The 16,500-nt window shown below is 41.8% G+C and overlaps 1 long non-coding RNA gene across 1 annotated transcript; it reads right to left on the bottom strand.

Annotated features, from left to right (window-relative positions):
• Window positions 1-3,559: 3,559 nt before the first annotated feature.
• On the bottom strand, window positions 3,560-16,061 carry LOC138987900 (uncharacterized). The gene is made up of 3 exons (XR_011464165.1): window positions 15,800-16,061; window positions 12,352-12,735; window positions 3,560-4,835 (listed from the first exon to the last, which is right to left on the bottom strand). It is a non-coding gene; the product is annotated as an uncharacterized lncRNA (long non-coding RNA).
• Between the last annotated feature and the right edge of the window lie 439 nt (window positions 16,062-16,500).

The following is a 16,500-nucleotide window of genomic DNA, read 5'->3' as shown; positions in this document are numbered from 1 at the left end:
AGAGCCGGAGGGGGGCAATCGCAGCCCCAGAGAGACATTATCTATAAAACTGGCTTCTTTGCTAACTAAAATTTATTGGGGGTCTGGACGGTCAACATCTGCCTGAGAAGGTGCGCTGGTTTTACACCCAGATAACCGAGTGGCGGGGAGGCGATAAGTCGCAGCATTGGCGCTCGCCAAACACCTCATCACCTGAGCTGCTCGGACCTGGGAAGAGCACAAAACGCAGGCCCAACTGAGTCTGCGCCTCTGAGGACTACCTGAGTGCCTGAACCTGAGCACTATACATATATATATATATATATATATATATATATATATATATACACCAATATATATGCTTGGACCTGGGAGGTGCATGCAACCCAGGGCCAGCCTCGGATTGTTCCCGGCGGAACAACCTAGAGCCCGAGCAGTGTGGGCAGGGAGGCTACACGCGCCGTGAGCGGGGGCAGACCCAGTGTGGCTGAGGCACTGCGGGCGCACGCCAGTGTCATTTGTTTGCAGCATCCCTCCCTCCCTCCCCACAGCGCGACTGAACAAAGAGAAGAAACACAGCTCCACCCACCAGAACACCAACACAAGCTTCCCTAACCAGGAAACCTTGACAAGCCACCTGTACAAACCCACACACAGTGAGGAAACGCCACAATAAAGAGAACTCCACAAACTGCCAGAATACAGAAAGGACTCCCAAACTCAGCAATTTAAACAAGATGAAGAGACAGAGGAATACCCAGCAGATAAAGGAACAGGATAAATGCCCACCAAACCAAACAAAAGAGGAAGAGATAGGGAATCTACCTGATAAAGAATTCCAAATAATGATAGTGAAATTGATCCAAAATCTTGAAATTAAAATGGAATCACAGATAAATAGCCTGGAGACAAGGATTGAGAAGATGCAAGAAAGGTTTAACAAGGACCTAGAAGAAATAAAAAAGAGTCAATATATAATGAATAATGCAATAAATGAAATTAAAAACACTCTGGAGGCAACAAATAGTAGAATAACAGAGGTAGAAGATAGGATTAGTGAATTAGAAGATAGAATGGTAGAAATAAATGAATCAGAGAGGGTAAAAGAAAAACGAATTAAAAGAAATGAGGACAATCTCAGAGACCTCCAGGACAATATTAAACGCTACAACATTCAATCATAGGGTTCCAGAAGAAGAAGACAAAAAGAAAGACCATGAGAAAATACTTGAGGAGATAATAGTTGAAAACTTCCTAAAATGGGGAAGGAAATAATCACCCAAGTCCAAGAAACCCAGAGAGTCCCAAACAGGATAAACCCAAGGAGAAACACCCCAAGACACATATTAATCAAATTAACAAAGATCAAACACAAAGAACAAATATTAAAAGCAGCAAGGGAAAAACAACAAATAACACACAAGGGAATTCCCATAAGGATAACAGCTGATCTTTCAATAGAAACTCTTCAAGCCAGGAGGGAATGGCAAGACATACTTAAAATGATGAAAGAAAATAACCTACAGCCCAGATTATTGTACCCAGCAAGGATCTCATTTAAGTATGAAGGAGAAATCAAAAGCTTTTCAGACAAGCAAAAGCTGAGAGAATTCTGCACCACCAAACCAGTTCTCCAACAAATACTAAAGGATATTCTCTAGACAGGAAACACAAAAATGGTGTATAAACTCGAACCCAAAACAATAAAGTAAATGGCAACGGGATCATACTTATCAGTAATTACCTTAAATGTAAATGGGTTGAATGCCCCAACCAAAAGACAAAGACTGGCTGAATGGATACAAAAACAAGACCCCTACATATGTTGTCTACAAGAGACCCACCTCAAAACAGGGGACACATACAGACTGAAAGTGAAGGGCTGGAAAAAGATTTTCCATGCAAATAGGGACCAAAAGAAAGCAGGAGTCACAATACTCGTATCAGATAAATTAGACTTTAAAACAAAGGCTGTGAAAAGAGACAAAGAAGGTCACTACATAATGATCAAAGGATCAATCCAAGAAGAAGATAAAACAATTATAAATATATATGCACCCAACACGGGAGCACCGCAATATGTAAGACAAATGCTAACAAGTATGAAAGGAGAAATTAACAATAACACAATAATAGTGGGAGACTTTAATACCCCACTCACACCTATGGATAGATCAACTAAACAGAAAATTAACAAGGAAACACAAACTTTAAATGATACAATAGACCAGTTAGACCTAATTGATAGCTATAGGACATTTCATCCCAAAACAATGAATTTCACCTTTTTCTCAAGCGCACATGGAACCTTCTCCAGGATAGATCACATCCTGGGCCATAAAGCTAGTCTTGGTAAATTCAAAAAAACAGAAATCATTTCAAGCATCTTTTCTGACCACAATGCAGTAAGATTAGATCTCAATTACAGGAGAAAAACTATTAAAAATTCCAACATATGGAGGCTGAACAACACGCTGCTGAATAACCAACAAATCACAGACGAAATCAAAAAAGAAATTAAAATTTGCATAGAAACGAATGAAAATGAAAACACAACAACCCAAAACCTGTGGGACACAGTAAAAGCAGTCCTAAGGGGAAAGTTCATAGCAATACAGGCACACCTCAAGAAACAAAAAAAATAAATAAAATAAAATAAAACACAAAACACACATATATAAAAAAAAAAAAAAAATATCAATAACCTCATATATGCAGATGATACCACCCTTGTGGCAGAAAGCGAAGAGGAACTAAAGAGCCTCTTGATGAAGGTGAAAGAGAAGTGTGAAAAAGCTGGTTTAAAACTCAAAATTCAAAAACCAAAGATCATGGCATCCAGTCCCATCACTTCATGGGAAATAAAAGGGGAAACAATGCAAATGGTGAAAGACTTTATTTTCTTGGGCTCCAAAATCACTGCAGATGGTGACTGCAGCCATGAAATTAAAAGATGCTTGCTCCTTAAGAAAAGCTATAAACAACCTAGACAGCATATTAAAAAGCAGAGATATTACTTTGCCAACAAAGATCCATCTAGTCAAAGCTATGGTTTTTCCAGTAGTCATGTATGCATATGAGAGATGGACCATAAAGAAGGCGGAGTGCCAAAGAATTGATGCTTTCAAATTGTGGTGTTGGAGAAGACTCTTGAGTCCCTTGGACTAAAAGGAGATCAAACCAGTCAATCCTAAAGGAAATCAACCCTGAATATTCATTGGAAGGACTGATACTGAAGCTGAAGCTCCAATATTTTGGCCATCTGATGCGAAGAGCTGACTCATTAGTAAAGATCCTGACACTGAGAAAGATTGAAGGCAGGAGAAGGGGATGACAGCGGATGAGATGGTTAGATGGCATCAGCGACTCAATGGACATGAGTTTGAACAAGTTCCAGGAGATGGTGAAGGACAGGGAAGCCTGACATGCTGCAGTCCATGGGTTTGCAAAGAGTTGGACATAACTGAGCGACTGAACAACAACAGGAGAGGAAGCAAGAGGCTCAAGCACAGAGTGTGTGTAGTGGGGGAGAGCAACTGGGCCCTGCAACAGACTCTGCTGACTGTGCCCTAATATCCACCCTCCTCTTTCTTACTCTCAGAAGCCCAATTCTGTCTGAGTGCCATTTCCCCAAACTTCTTTGCAGTAAAGCATGCCCAGGTGACAGAGTACTAGCCAATCAGATATAAGCAAAAGTCTGCTAGAGATTTCTAGGAAATGTTTTACTTCTGTGATATAGACTTCATCTTCTCCTTCTTCCTTCCTTAAGTGCAGACTTGATACCTAGCATGCAGCAGCCAGTTTGTAACCATGAAGCAACAAGCTAACAGGCTAAGCTAGGTTATCAAACAAAAAGATAAAAGCCCAAGATGTACACCATCCAATAAATAGCCACTTGTTACATGAGGCTATCAAAGAATTGAAATGCAGGAGTTCACATAACATGTGCTATAATTGTAAAATACACAGTGAATTTTGAAGAATTGACACCCCGAAAATGTAAAACTGTCTCCTTTATATTGATTGCATAGTAAAATGAAAGCTTGAGGATATGTGGATTAAATTATATTATTAAAATCAATTTTAACCTGTTTCTTTTGCTCTTTTTAATGTTACTACTAGAAATACTAGAAATTTTAAAATTACATATGCAGCTCTCACTATATTTCTGTTGGACTGTGCTGCCCTGGAACATGGACATCATGGAGTCATTGCACAATTCTTGCTTCTAAGAAAAATAAAGCCTTATTGATTTAAGTTGCGGTAAGTCAGGTTCTCTGTTTCTTGCAACCAAAAGCATTCCTGGAAGATATAAGAATCCTTTAAGGTAGAATTTTAGAATGGGTGGCAGTTTTTAAAAAACATTTAAAATTTGGGGAACCCAGAGTACAGAAGATGTGTAAGTTAACTGCAAGCTGGTGAGGTACAGAGGAGCAGCAATCAAAAAGAAGAAGGGACAGAAGGGCATGTCCATGTATTAAAGGAGCCAGTCAGCACCCTGGATCTCCATGGTTCACAGGTTGTCAAACAAGAGCATCCAAACTCTCACCAGGGCCTGAATGGTGCTTGGAAATAAGCTGAAAGAGGAAAAGAACAGCCCAGAAGAAAAGATCATCTTTCAGCCCAGACAAGAGATCACTACAGTGGAAGGATATGAGAGACTTGCTGCTTTGGGTGCGTGTTGAAGATGAGGCCCCATCTCCAGAGAGATCCAGCATTAGGAAACCAGGTGGAGCCAAGCCAGTGTCTTCAGGCTGATAGGTGGGCAGAGAAACATCTGATGCAGGATGTCGTGGGCAAGATGAAAAAGTAGGCACCCCCTTCCTGTTGCTGGTAAAGTGGCATTCACACAAACTCTGTTAAATCAATTAAACAAAGAGGCCATTAGACTGATGTGGCTCTGAAGTCCTGGTGGCCAATGTAAGCAAACTAAAATCTAAGCCTGTAAATGCCTCATGGTTACAAAATCAAAACGCTATGGACAAGCAATCACAAACAGCCATCTGGGCTTTAAGCTGTAATCAAATAACTTCCTTCCTTTGCTTCTGCACCTTCTCTGTACATCTATCCCCTGGCTCCTGTCCACAGAGAACTCCTAACCACTTTCTGTTTGGCACTGCCCATTCGAATCAGTTTTTGCTCAAATAAACTCTTAAAAATGTTTAACATGTCTCAGTTTTTCTTTTAACATTCCCCAAGGGTTAGCATCAACTCCAGGGCTGGCAAGAGGAATACAAAGAGGAAACAATCCTCAATCTGAAAGAACTTTAAAGCTGAAGTGACTGAGAAACCACTAAAGTCAATTGGGTTCATCTGGAAGCAACTAAGAACCATTTTCTGTATCAGGCAGAATGGGCAGAGATGGACTCTGGGGGTGGGAATATGGAGCTAATAGTCAAAAATTGAGTTTTAGAAAATAATTAAGTCATATTTCTAGCACACCCAATTTCTGTGGCCTTGGTATATGAGACCTACTACAGACGCATGTATTCACACACACATATATTGAGTTTTACATATTTTAAACAAAAATAGAACTGTACTGTACATGCTGTTTTATAATCTGCTTTTCTGGTTTAATAACACCTGGAACATTTTTACAGGGACCAAATTTTCATGCCAGATTGAAATATACTCAATCTCTGGGAGATACCATTTTCTAAACAGGCCTAAATAACATCTCCCATCCCATAAGCTCTTCGGAAACATGAGCCAGCCACTCCACCATCAAGAATTGGAGACTAATTCCCCTTCCTCTTGATTCTGGGCTAGCCTTATTGACAAAAAGTCCTTAAGCTTGCTGACAAAGGTCCGTCTAGTCAAAACTATGGTTTTTCCAGTAGTCACGTATGGATGTGAGAGTTGGACTATAAAAAAAGCTGAGCGCTAAAGAACTGATGCTTTTGAACTGTGGTGTTGAAGAAGATTCTTGAGAGTCCCTTGGACTGGCAGGAGATCAAACCAGTCCATCCTAAAGGAAATCAGTCCTGAATATTCACTGGAAGGACTGATACTGAAGCTGAAACTCCAATACTTTGGCCACCTGATGGGAAGAACTGACTCATTGGAAAAGACTCTGATGCTGAGAAAGATCGAAGGCAGGAGGAGAAGGGAACAACAGAGGATGAGATGGTTGGATGGCATCACCAACTCAGTGGACATGAGTTTGAGCAAGCTCCGGGAGTTGGTGATGGACAGGGAAGCCTGGCATGCTGCAGTACATGGAGTCACAAAGAATCAGACATGACTGAGTGACTGAACTGACTGTCTTAGTGACTTGTTTATACCAATAGGATATGGCAAAAATGACTGTTTTGTGACTTCTGAGACTATGTCAGAAAAACCATGCAGGGCTTCCCTGGTGGTCGAGTGGTTAAGAATCCACCTTGCAATGCAAGGGACATAGTTTGAACCCTGGTCTGAGAAGATTCCACATGCCACAGAGCAACTAAGCCCCTGTGCCACAACTACTGAGCCTGCATTCTAGAGCCCGGGAGCCACAACTACTGAGCCTGTGTGCAGCAACTACTGAAGTCCGAGCGCCCTAGAGCCTGTGTTCTGCAATGGGAGAAGGCACTGCAATGAGAAACCCGCACACCTCAGTGAAAAATAGCCCCTACTCACTGCAACTAGAGAAAGCCCACATGCAGCAAGGAAGACCCACTACAGACCAAAAAATTAAATAAATAATAAAATTTAAAAAAAAGAAAAGCCACACAGCTTCGCCCTGGCATGCATGTTCGCCATCTGGATGCTCTGTCTTGGCACCCACTCATTCTGCTGCAACAAGCCTAAGTCTCATGCGGAGGCCAAGTGTAGATGCTCCAGGTGACAACCTCAATTAAGTCCAGGTCAGGTACCAGATGTGTAAGTAAAAAGTCTCCAGCCCCTCACCAATTGAGTCATCCTTAGCTATTCAAGTCTTCCCACCTGAAGCCCCAGACACTGTAGAGCAGAGGCAAGCGATCTCTACAGTCTCACTGGATTCCTGACCCACAGAATCTGGGAGCATAATAAGATTTTTATTTTATACCACTAAGTTTACAAGGGTTTGTTCTGCAGCAATAGAAAACCAGGCCACAGATCCAACAGTATCCAGTGGGGCTATGGACAAAATGCTTATGTTCCCCCCAGAATTCATATGTTAAATCCTAACCCCCAATGTAATTGAATGAAGAGGTGGACACTTTGGGAGGTGATTAGATGATGAGGGTAGTGCTTTTATAAAAGAAACCCCAGGGTTTTCCCTGGTGGTCCAGTGGTTACGACTCTGTGCTTCCACTGCAGGGGGGATGGGTTCAACCCCCAGTTGGAGAATTAAGATGTCTTAACCCTAACCAAGACCCTGCATGTCTTATGATGCGGCAAAAAAAAAAAAAAAAAAGATAAGACCACAGAGAGCTCCCTTGCCCCTTCCACCATGTAAAGACACAGGGAGACCACAGCCATCTATGCACCAGGAAGAGAGTTCTCACCATACACCGGATCTGCCACAATCTTGATCTTGGACTTCCCAGCCTCCAGAACTCTGAGACTTAAATCTATATTGTTTATAAGCCACCCAGTCTATGATACTGTTATAGCAGCCCAAACTGACTAAGACATAGGGAAAACCTAATGTTATCAGCCTAAAATTAATTAACAAAACAAATTCTTTATAAACAGCTAAAGCAGAACAGTGAAAGCCAAGTCTCAATTTAATGTTTTAAATTTCTCCTACCTTTCCCTTTTGTCAGTGTATAGCTTCATCATGTGTGGCTAATGCACATTACATGTCAGACACTTTACTAAAGCACCAAACACACTTAAACCTTTCATTTAATTCACAAGAACCCTACTTCATTTCCATGTACAGATGACAAATCTGAGGCTCAAAACAGTTACTCAGTTAATACATGGCAGAGATTTACATGCCAAACTTTGGCCCCAAAACAATGTACTCTGCCCACTATCCTCTAAGAGAGTTAGTGAAAGTGAAGTCGCTCAGTTGTGTCTGACTCTTTGCAACCCCATGGGCTGTAGCCTGCCAGGCTCCTCCATCCATGGGATCTGGAGTGGGTTGCCATTTCCTTCTCTAAGTGATCTTCCCAACCCAGGGATCGAACCCAGGTCTCCCAAATTGTAGGCAGATGCTTTTACTATCTGAGCCACCAGGGAAGTCCCCTGAGAGTTGGCTGCCCATAGATGGCAGCCCACCAGGCTCCCCCATCCCTGGGATTCTAAAGGCAAGAACACTGGACTGGGTTGCCATTTCCTTCTCCAATGCATGAAAGTGAAAAGTGAAAATGAAGTCGCTCATTCGTGTCTGACTTTTAGCAACCCCATGGACTGCAGCCCACCAAGCTCCTCCATCCATGGGATTTTCCAGACAAGAGTACTGAAGTGGGGTGCCATTGCCTTCTCTGAGCTATTCTTCTACTTTGATTTTTAAGAGGGCATATGCTAATTTATGGGGCCTCCCTGGTGGCTCAGAGCATAAAGAATTTGCCTGTAGTGCAGGAGACGGGGGTTTGATCCCTGGGTTGGGAAGATCCCCTGGAGAAGGGAATGGCTACCCACTCCAGTATTCTTGCCTGGAGAATTCCACATACAGAGGAGCCTGGCAGGCTACAAGTCCATGGGGTCCCAAACAGTTGGTATGGCTGAGTGACTAACACTTTGACTTTCACATGCTGACTTATAACTGGCATTTTGTGAGAAGTATAGTGGTGGAGGAGATATAAGAAAATAGAATAATAAGCATTTCTACTTTAGCGGGACATTGGTTGTTTTTTTATAAACTGGGAAAGGGGGATCTGAATCAAACACTGAAACCAATGCCTGGGACAGAAACTATCAAAAGGTTTCTCTAAAGATTCACTCTTATATTCTCAGCTTTGATTTCTTTATATCAACAATTATATGAACCTGCAATTAGCAAGTGTTCACTCTGCACCAGCATTATGTTAAATGCTTTAAGTTTCTCTTCATTTAACCTTAATAGCACCATTATGATGTCATCATTATTATTATCTGTATTTTATACATGAGGGAACATCCGTGAGTAGCTGACCCAGAGTGAACTTAGGGGAAGCTGTGCAACTCCACTTGGACTAAGGTCCATCTGATTCCAAAGTCCACGGCTCTTAGCCCTGTCTGTCCTCTTTCCACTTGGCATATGCCCTCTTCAGGGCAGCCCAGCATCTATTTTACATTTTTCGCAGGTTTGGCTTTTTATCCACATTATGAGCACCACTCTCAAAGGCAGAAATCAGAAACTCACTTTCTTGGCCCTCTCTTGCAGCTAGGCTTGCCGACGTGTGACATAGGCTTTGCTGATCAGATACACCCATATGTAAATTCAACTTGCAGAACAATAGGAGGCAACAGGTAGTGTACAGGATTATTCTGGGAGAGGGGGAGGTGGCCAGCGTGAAGGCTGCAGATGTCCCAGTGCGGCTGCTCCAGCAGGGTCTTCAGTGGCTGATGCTGTGAAGCAGTCTTCCGTGTAGTCTTTTGTTTCTGGCTGTGAGGCTACCACTGGTGGCTTAGAGGGTAAAGCGTCCACCTGCAATTTGGCCTGGGTTCAATCCCTGAGTCAGGAAGATCCCCTGGAAAAGAAAATGGCAACCCACTCCAGTACTCTTGCCTGGAAAATCCCATGGACGGAGGAGCCTGGGAGCCTGCAGTCCATGGGGCCGCAAAGAGTCGGACACGACTGAGCGACTTCACTTTGACTTTGACCTTTGTGAGGCTACCAAGTCTAACTCTGACCCCCTCAGAGTTTCTCTGAGCTATCAATCAGACTTTAATAAGTTATGTTCCTATTGAAACTGGCTAGAGTAAGTTCAGTTACACGGGACTAAAAACCCAACTTGGCACAATTCCTTCAGAACTTCAGAACAAATATTTCAAAAGGAACTGCCATACCTGTTTGTTTGGTTTTTCACAAGCTCCAATCAATTTTATCATTAATGATTTATTTTAAATGCACACAGATTTTTTTCTAAGTGGATGAGTCTTCAAATAATTCATCAAAAGCAGCAGGACTGGCTACCCTCCTCAGCTATGTAGAGAGGTCTACTGACTTTTTCACCAACTGAGAACCATTTCTTTCAAAAGTAGAAATTCCCCCCAAAACTTCAAATGTCCTACTTTCCCCTTTGGAAGTATTTTCTTTCCTGACTTTTTTGCTATTAATATTAATGTGATATACCTGATTCCAGCTGTGAATTTAATCAAACTCTTACTCCATTGTCTTAACTTTATTTCTAAAGCCAAACTCTGAAACTTTTGCTGATTCTGGTCAGATATTTCATTCTTATAAAATATAATCCTTATCTTCTACCCCTGTTTTACTGATGGATTGATCACTGCACCTTAAATGATGTTACATAATTTTGAGACATTCAAAACACTTTTAATCTGATTTGCCTACTCACTGTCAACTAATCAAGTCTTCAATGGTGTATGTGGTGTGCTTATATCAGAAACATGGCCAACAATGTTGATTGTCTACTTGACAGCCCTCTTTCCTTATTACTTGCAAAACAACTGTATCAGAGTTTGGGCAAGAAAACAGAAGCCACTCTAAGGCACACAAATAGAAACATTTTAATAGAGGGAATCAGAGGTTTATACAACCAGAGTTTTGGGTGTGAAGATCAGGGGAGAAGCCCCTGGAAGCAGTGCTTCACAGGACTCCATCTGCAAGCCATGGCTTTAATCCCAACTGGTGAAGGACCTGAGGGCCACCTCTAAGAGCTGAGAGCAGTCCCCAGTGACAGCCAGCAAGCCAATGGGGATTTTAGTTCTACAGCTGCAAGGAAATGAATTCTGCTAACAATCTGATGCTGGGAGGGATTGGGGGCAGGAGGAAAAGGGGATGACGGAGGATGAGATGGATGGATGGCATCACCGACTCGATGGACATGAGTTTGAATGAACTCAGAGTTGGTGATGGACAGGGAGGCCTGGCGTGCTGCGATTCACGGGGTCACAAAGAGTCAGACACAACTGAGCGACTAAACTGAACTGAACTGAACAATCTGAGGGTGTGTGAAAACAGAGCTTTCCCCAACCAAGCCTCTAGATAAGGATACAATCAATCCACACCTCGATTTCAGCCTTACCATATCCGAGCAGAGGAGCCAGCTAAAACATGTTAAATTCCTTGCCTGTGGAAACCACGAGATGATAAATGTGTGCTGTTTCAGGCTGTTACATTTATGGGAATTTGTTACATGACAGTAGAAGATGAACACACCAACCATGGCCTGATGTTTGGATGAGCTGAGGAGATTCCCTTCACCTTACAGAAGGGGTCAGTTTTGATATCCTCCAGAGCAGGGGTCCCCAACCCCCCAGCCATGGACTGCTACCAGCCGGTGGCCTGTTAGGAACCAGGCTGCAGGGTGGGCTAAGCATCATCTGTATTTACAGCCGCTCCCCATCACTAGCATTACCACCTGAGCTCCACCTCCTGTCAGATCAATGGCTCCCACTGATCCTTTATTATGATGAGTTGTATAATTATTTCATTACATATCACACTGTATTAACAACAGAAATAAAGTGCACAATAAATGTAATGTGTTTAAATCATCATGAAACCATACCCACCCCTCCTACAAAACTGGTCATGAGACCCAAAAAAGGTTGGGGACCATTGCTCTAGAGAGCAGGAGAGGGGCCATACAGGTAGGAAAGTATGAGAAGATGCCCACCACCTGACTATGTTCCTGCAGACGTCTGTTACCTAAACTACTTACAACTCCACCAGATGGTCCAACTGTGGCATATCCTGTGGTTCCCAGAACTCACTCTTGACCTGACCCCTGACTTTCCAGGAGCACTTGGGTTCTCTCAGTTGCTGAAACCAAACTTGACCTGGGGATCTGTTCAGTTTATCTTCTGAGACCCTGCCACAATGACTGCACTTGCCACTCAGCTGTCAAAAATCTAAACAATATATTACCTAACGATACATACAGGTGGTAAACATATAAAGCAAATCAAGGGGAAATTACCCCCAAAAAATCAGACTAATGGTTATCTGCTGAGGAGGAGGATGGACAATATGATTAAAGAAGAACACACACAGGGAATTTCAAGTCACTGCAATGTTTCATTTCTTAACTCAGGTAATGCAAGTATCATTTTGTCATTATTCTTTAAACTCTGCATATATGTTTTATACAACCTTCTGTGTATATTATACTTGCTACATAAGTGCTTAACAAAAGTAGCATTATTATAAAATGAACAGGTGTAAAGACATGAAGTTAAAGATTAAATTTTCATCCTGACTGCTTTAAGTGCCTTTTCCTAAAATTTACTAAAATGTTAGAAGTATTGGTTGTGGGAAATTGTTGTGGTTGTTCAGTCACTCACCCGTGTCTGACTCATTGCAACCCCATGGACTGCAGCACACCAGGCTTCCCTGTCCTCCGCTATCTCCCGGAGTTTACTCAAACTCATGTCCATTGAATCAGTGATGCCATCCAATCATCTCATCCTCTATCATCCCCTTCCACTCCCGTCCTCAATCTTTCCCAGCATCAGGGTCTTTTCCAACGAGTCGGCTCTTTGCATCAGGTGGCCAAAGTACTGGCAGGTTCAGCATGAGTCTTTCCAGTGAAGATTCAGGGTTGATTTCCTTTAGGATTGAATGGTTTGATCTCTTTCTGTCGAAGGGACTTTCAAGGGTCTTCTCCAGCACCACAGCTCAAAAGCATCAATTCCTTTAGGAAATGGAAACCCTAAAATCCAGGAACACTTCAGAGTTTCCATTTTGAGAAAAAGGGAGAATATTCAATAAACAGGATTAGATTGGATTCATACCTGTGATGTTATGATTTGTACATTTCTCATATTTATATATATACTCATATATTTATATATATAAATATATATATACTCATATATATTTATACATTTCTCATACATGATTTATACTTTTCTCAAGTATACTTCCCAAATACATTTGGTCTTCATCCACAATTCCTGGCTCACAGCTTCCCAAACCCTTGGAATTTTCTGAGCAGTAAGAGCACTGGGATATTTGATCTCTTGTCCTCAGTTCTCAAAAAGGGGTCAGGGAAGGTGGTTTCTGGATTCCATCCAAGAATGGGGGCCGGTTGTCAGGAGATCCAACCATGTGATTAAAGGGTTGGAGCTTTCAGTCCCACCCCTCAACCTCCAGGGAAGAGCTACTGGCTGGAGACTGAATCAATCAACAATGGTCAATGATCTAATCAGTAGTGTCTATGTAATGAAGCCTCCATAAAAACACAGAAAGCCAGGGTTCAAAGAACTTCAGGGTTGATGAACAGGTGGAGATTATGGAGAAAGGCACCCCTGGAGAGGGCATAGAAGCTACAGGCCCTTTCCCCATACCTAGCTCTACGGATCTCTTCATCTGGCTGTTGATTTGTATCATTTAATATTCCTTATGCTGCTGCTGCTGCTAAGTCACTCAGTCGTGTCCGACTCTGTGTGACCCCCTGGACTGCAGCCTACCAGGCTCCTCCATCCATGGGATTTTCCAGGCAAGAGTACTGGAGTGGGGTGCCATTGCCTTCTCCAATATTCCTCATACTAAACTGGTAATCTAGTAAGTAAATGGATTTTCCTGAGTTCTGTGAGCCACTCTAGCAAATTAATTAAACCTGAGGAGGGAGTCACAGGAACGTCCAATTTATAATAGGTTGGTCAGAAGCACAGGTAACAACTTGGGCTTGCACCTTATGGGCCTGAGCCCTTTACCCGTGGAATCTGGTTCCATCTGCAGGTAGATAGTGTCAGAATCGAGTTGAATTCTCAGACACCCAGCTGGCATCCAAGTATTGCTTGTTGATGTGGGGAAGTCTCTACACACACACATACACACACACACACGCACACGCACACTGAAATTGGATCTGGGAACTCTTTTGGAATACCTCAAATCTCACATCAAAATAAACTCCAGGTGGATCAAGATTTACATATTAAAAAAAATGAAAACCTTAAAGTACAAGATGAAAATACAGGAGCATTATTTTCCAATCTGGAAGTAGGGAAAGCCTTAATGAACATGATGTAAAACACAGAAGCTATAAAAGACAAGCTAAGTCTAAAATACATTTTTTCAATTCTGCCCAAGAAAACAAAAAGCACCAAAAACAAACTCAAAAGACATGAAAAACTGGGGACAACTATTTGCCTTCCTACAAATCGATAAGAAAAAAGACCACTGACGCAATTGAAAATGGGCAAAGGATACGAACAGACACTTCCCAGGAAAGAAATTCCAAATGGCTTTTAAATATATGAAAATAAACTCAACCTTCTCCATAATAAGGGAAATACAAATTAAAACTACCAGATTGGCAGATACAGATTTTGATACCACCATGAGGATGGAGGTTAGAGAAACAGATGCTCTCACATATTGCTGGTGGGAGTGTAAACTGGCTCAGTCCCTGTAGAGAACAATTTAACAATATCTATCAAAATCTAAAATGCATGTTTTGGCAGGCACCATGAGTTTACACCCCAAAATCATTCCTTCATGTTCCCTGCTAACAGAGCCCAGGTGCTCAGGTGGCAATGGGCCAAGCTCCAAGCACTAAGTTTATTTATTGATTCATTCATAATTATTAAGCACTTACTCTGTGTTAGGCACTGTTCTGGGGATACAATATTGAATGAAGTCGACCAAACTTCAGCCTTCATGATAACCCTGCACCTACTGACTGAAATTCTGGAGAAGAATGGCAGCGGTGGCATTTTGATGTATATTTCAAGTAATAGACAACCGTATAATTTTTCACCCAAATCAAGACATTTTTGAAAGCAAATGACACACTATTAATAAAATGCACTGGGACAAATGGGAACAAACAAGGAAAGTTCCAAGCAAACTGGGAAATATGGTCACTATTAGTAATCGTGAGATAATGAGGGTTCACCATCATCTCAGCCGCTGTTCTAAACTGACTCCACCAGGAAACTCTGTAAGAAAAGTAGGATCCAAACTAGTTCTGGAGAAAGTATGAATGAAAAGACACTCAACCTCTTTAATTATGAGGAAAACTGGAATTAAGTCAGTAAAGAGATGCCTTGAAAGAACTTGAAATAAAGGATGTAGTCACAAGGCTTCCAAAACATATGCACCTTTGTGTGATTTGAAGTTTCAATGCAGTATGTAATTTTCCAAGCATAAATCTCCAGACATAAAACAGATTAAATAAAACATACTGCTAAATTAAGGAAAAGCAGTAATAAACTAACAGATTTCAGTTAGTAAAAACAGCTCAGAACACTAGAATACTAAAAACCAATATCGTATATGTATGGCTGAGTCCCTTTGTGGTCCACCTTTTCTTATATCACATTTTTAATCAGCTACACTCAAATACAAAATTTAAAGTTTAAAAAAAAAATCAATACTGTAATCACTAACCATTTTTCCCAGATAATTTTCCAGAATGTAACCCAACAGGGATGAGAAACACTGGGAAACAATGGCGAGTGCTTCTGGAGAGGCTTTCTCAAGGGAAAACTTCAAAGGGGGAGTTTGCTGGACTTGCCTCTCCTCAGGCTCCAACCCTGAAAGTGGCCATAATGCCCAGAGCTGCAACCATGAGGTGACGATCATGAAAATGTTACATTAAAAGTTGACCAAGGCCACCTGCCTTGGCCAGGCTCGGTAATAACCTCTTGCTTGAGTTGTCTCACAATGGTAGGTCCCAATAAGAAATAGGGTGCTGCTGCTGAAAACTAATGGGGAGAATTCAGGAGGACCAAAAGCAGGGAGGAGACGCCAGCCCATAATATGTCTTGAAGCAAAACTAACCTGGAAGAATTCAGGAAGGACCAAAACGAGGGAGGACTCAGGTTCAACCTCTGAGTCAGGAAGATCCTCTGGAGTAGGAAGTGGCAACCTGCTCTCCATATTCTCGCCTGGAAAATTCCCATGGACAGAGGAGCCTGGTGGGCTACAGTACATGGTGTCACAGAGAGTCAGAAATGACTGAGCGACTAAGCACACACATAGAAACTTATTGATCCTTACACACTTAAAAATATTGTCTATATTGGTTGGTTGGTTGATTTTTGGTGGCTTTTTTAATGGTTGGTCGCTTTTTAGTGGAAATATACTTTGAAAAAAACATGTAATTTGAAGAAAATGCCATACAAAGAACTAAATTATAGACAAAAGGACCTTCAATATCAACTTTCACATTACACTGACAAAGCTTAAAGTGGCAGAAATCATTATCAGCAGTCAAGCCCAAGTATTCAGACCCCTTTCATTGAATTTATTTGCACTCAATTCAAAGTACTGATTTATGTTTTAATTGTAGACAAAATGTGACTTTCTTAATGTGGGAGACCAGTATTCCATCCCTGGGTCGGGAAGATCCCCTGGAGAAAGGAATGGCTACCCACTCCAGCATTCTTGCCTGGAGAATCCCGTGGACAGAGAAGCCTGGTGGGCTACAGTCCATGGGGTCGCAAAAAGTCGGACACGACTGAGCATCTAACACAACAAAA

Source organism: Bos mutus, chromosome 5 (genome assembly GCF_027580195.1).
Source record: "Bos mutus isolate GX-2022 chromosome 5, NWIPB_WYAK_1.1, whole genome shotgun sequence".
In the NCBI taxonomy this organism is placed as follows: Eukaryota; Metazoa; Chordata; class Mammalia; order Artiodactyla; family Bovidae; genus Bos; species Bos mutus.
Note: the sequence above shows the minus strand (reverse complement) of the source record. Positions and strands in the feature narration are given on the sequence as shown.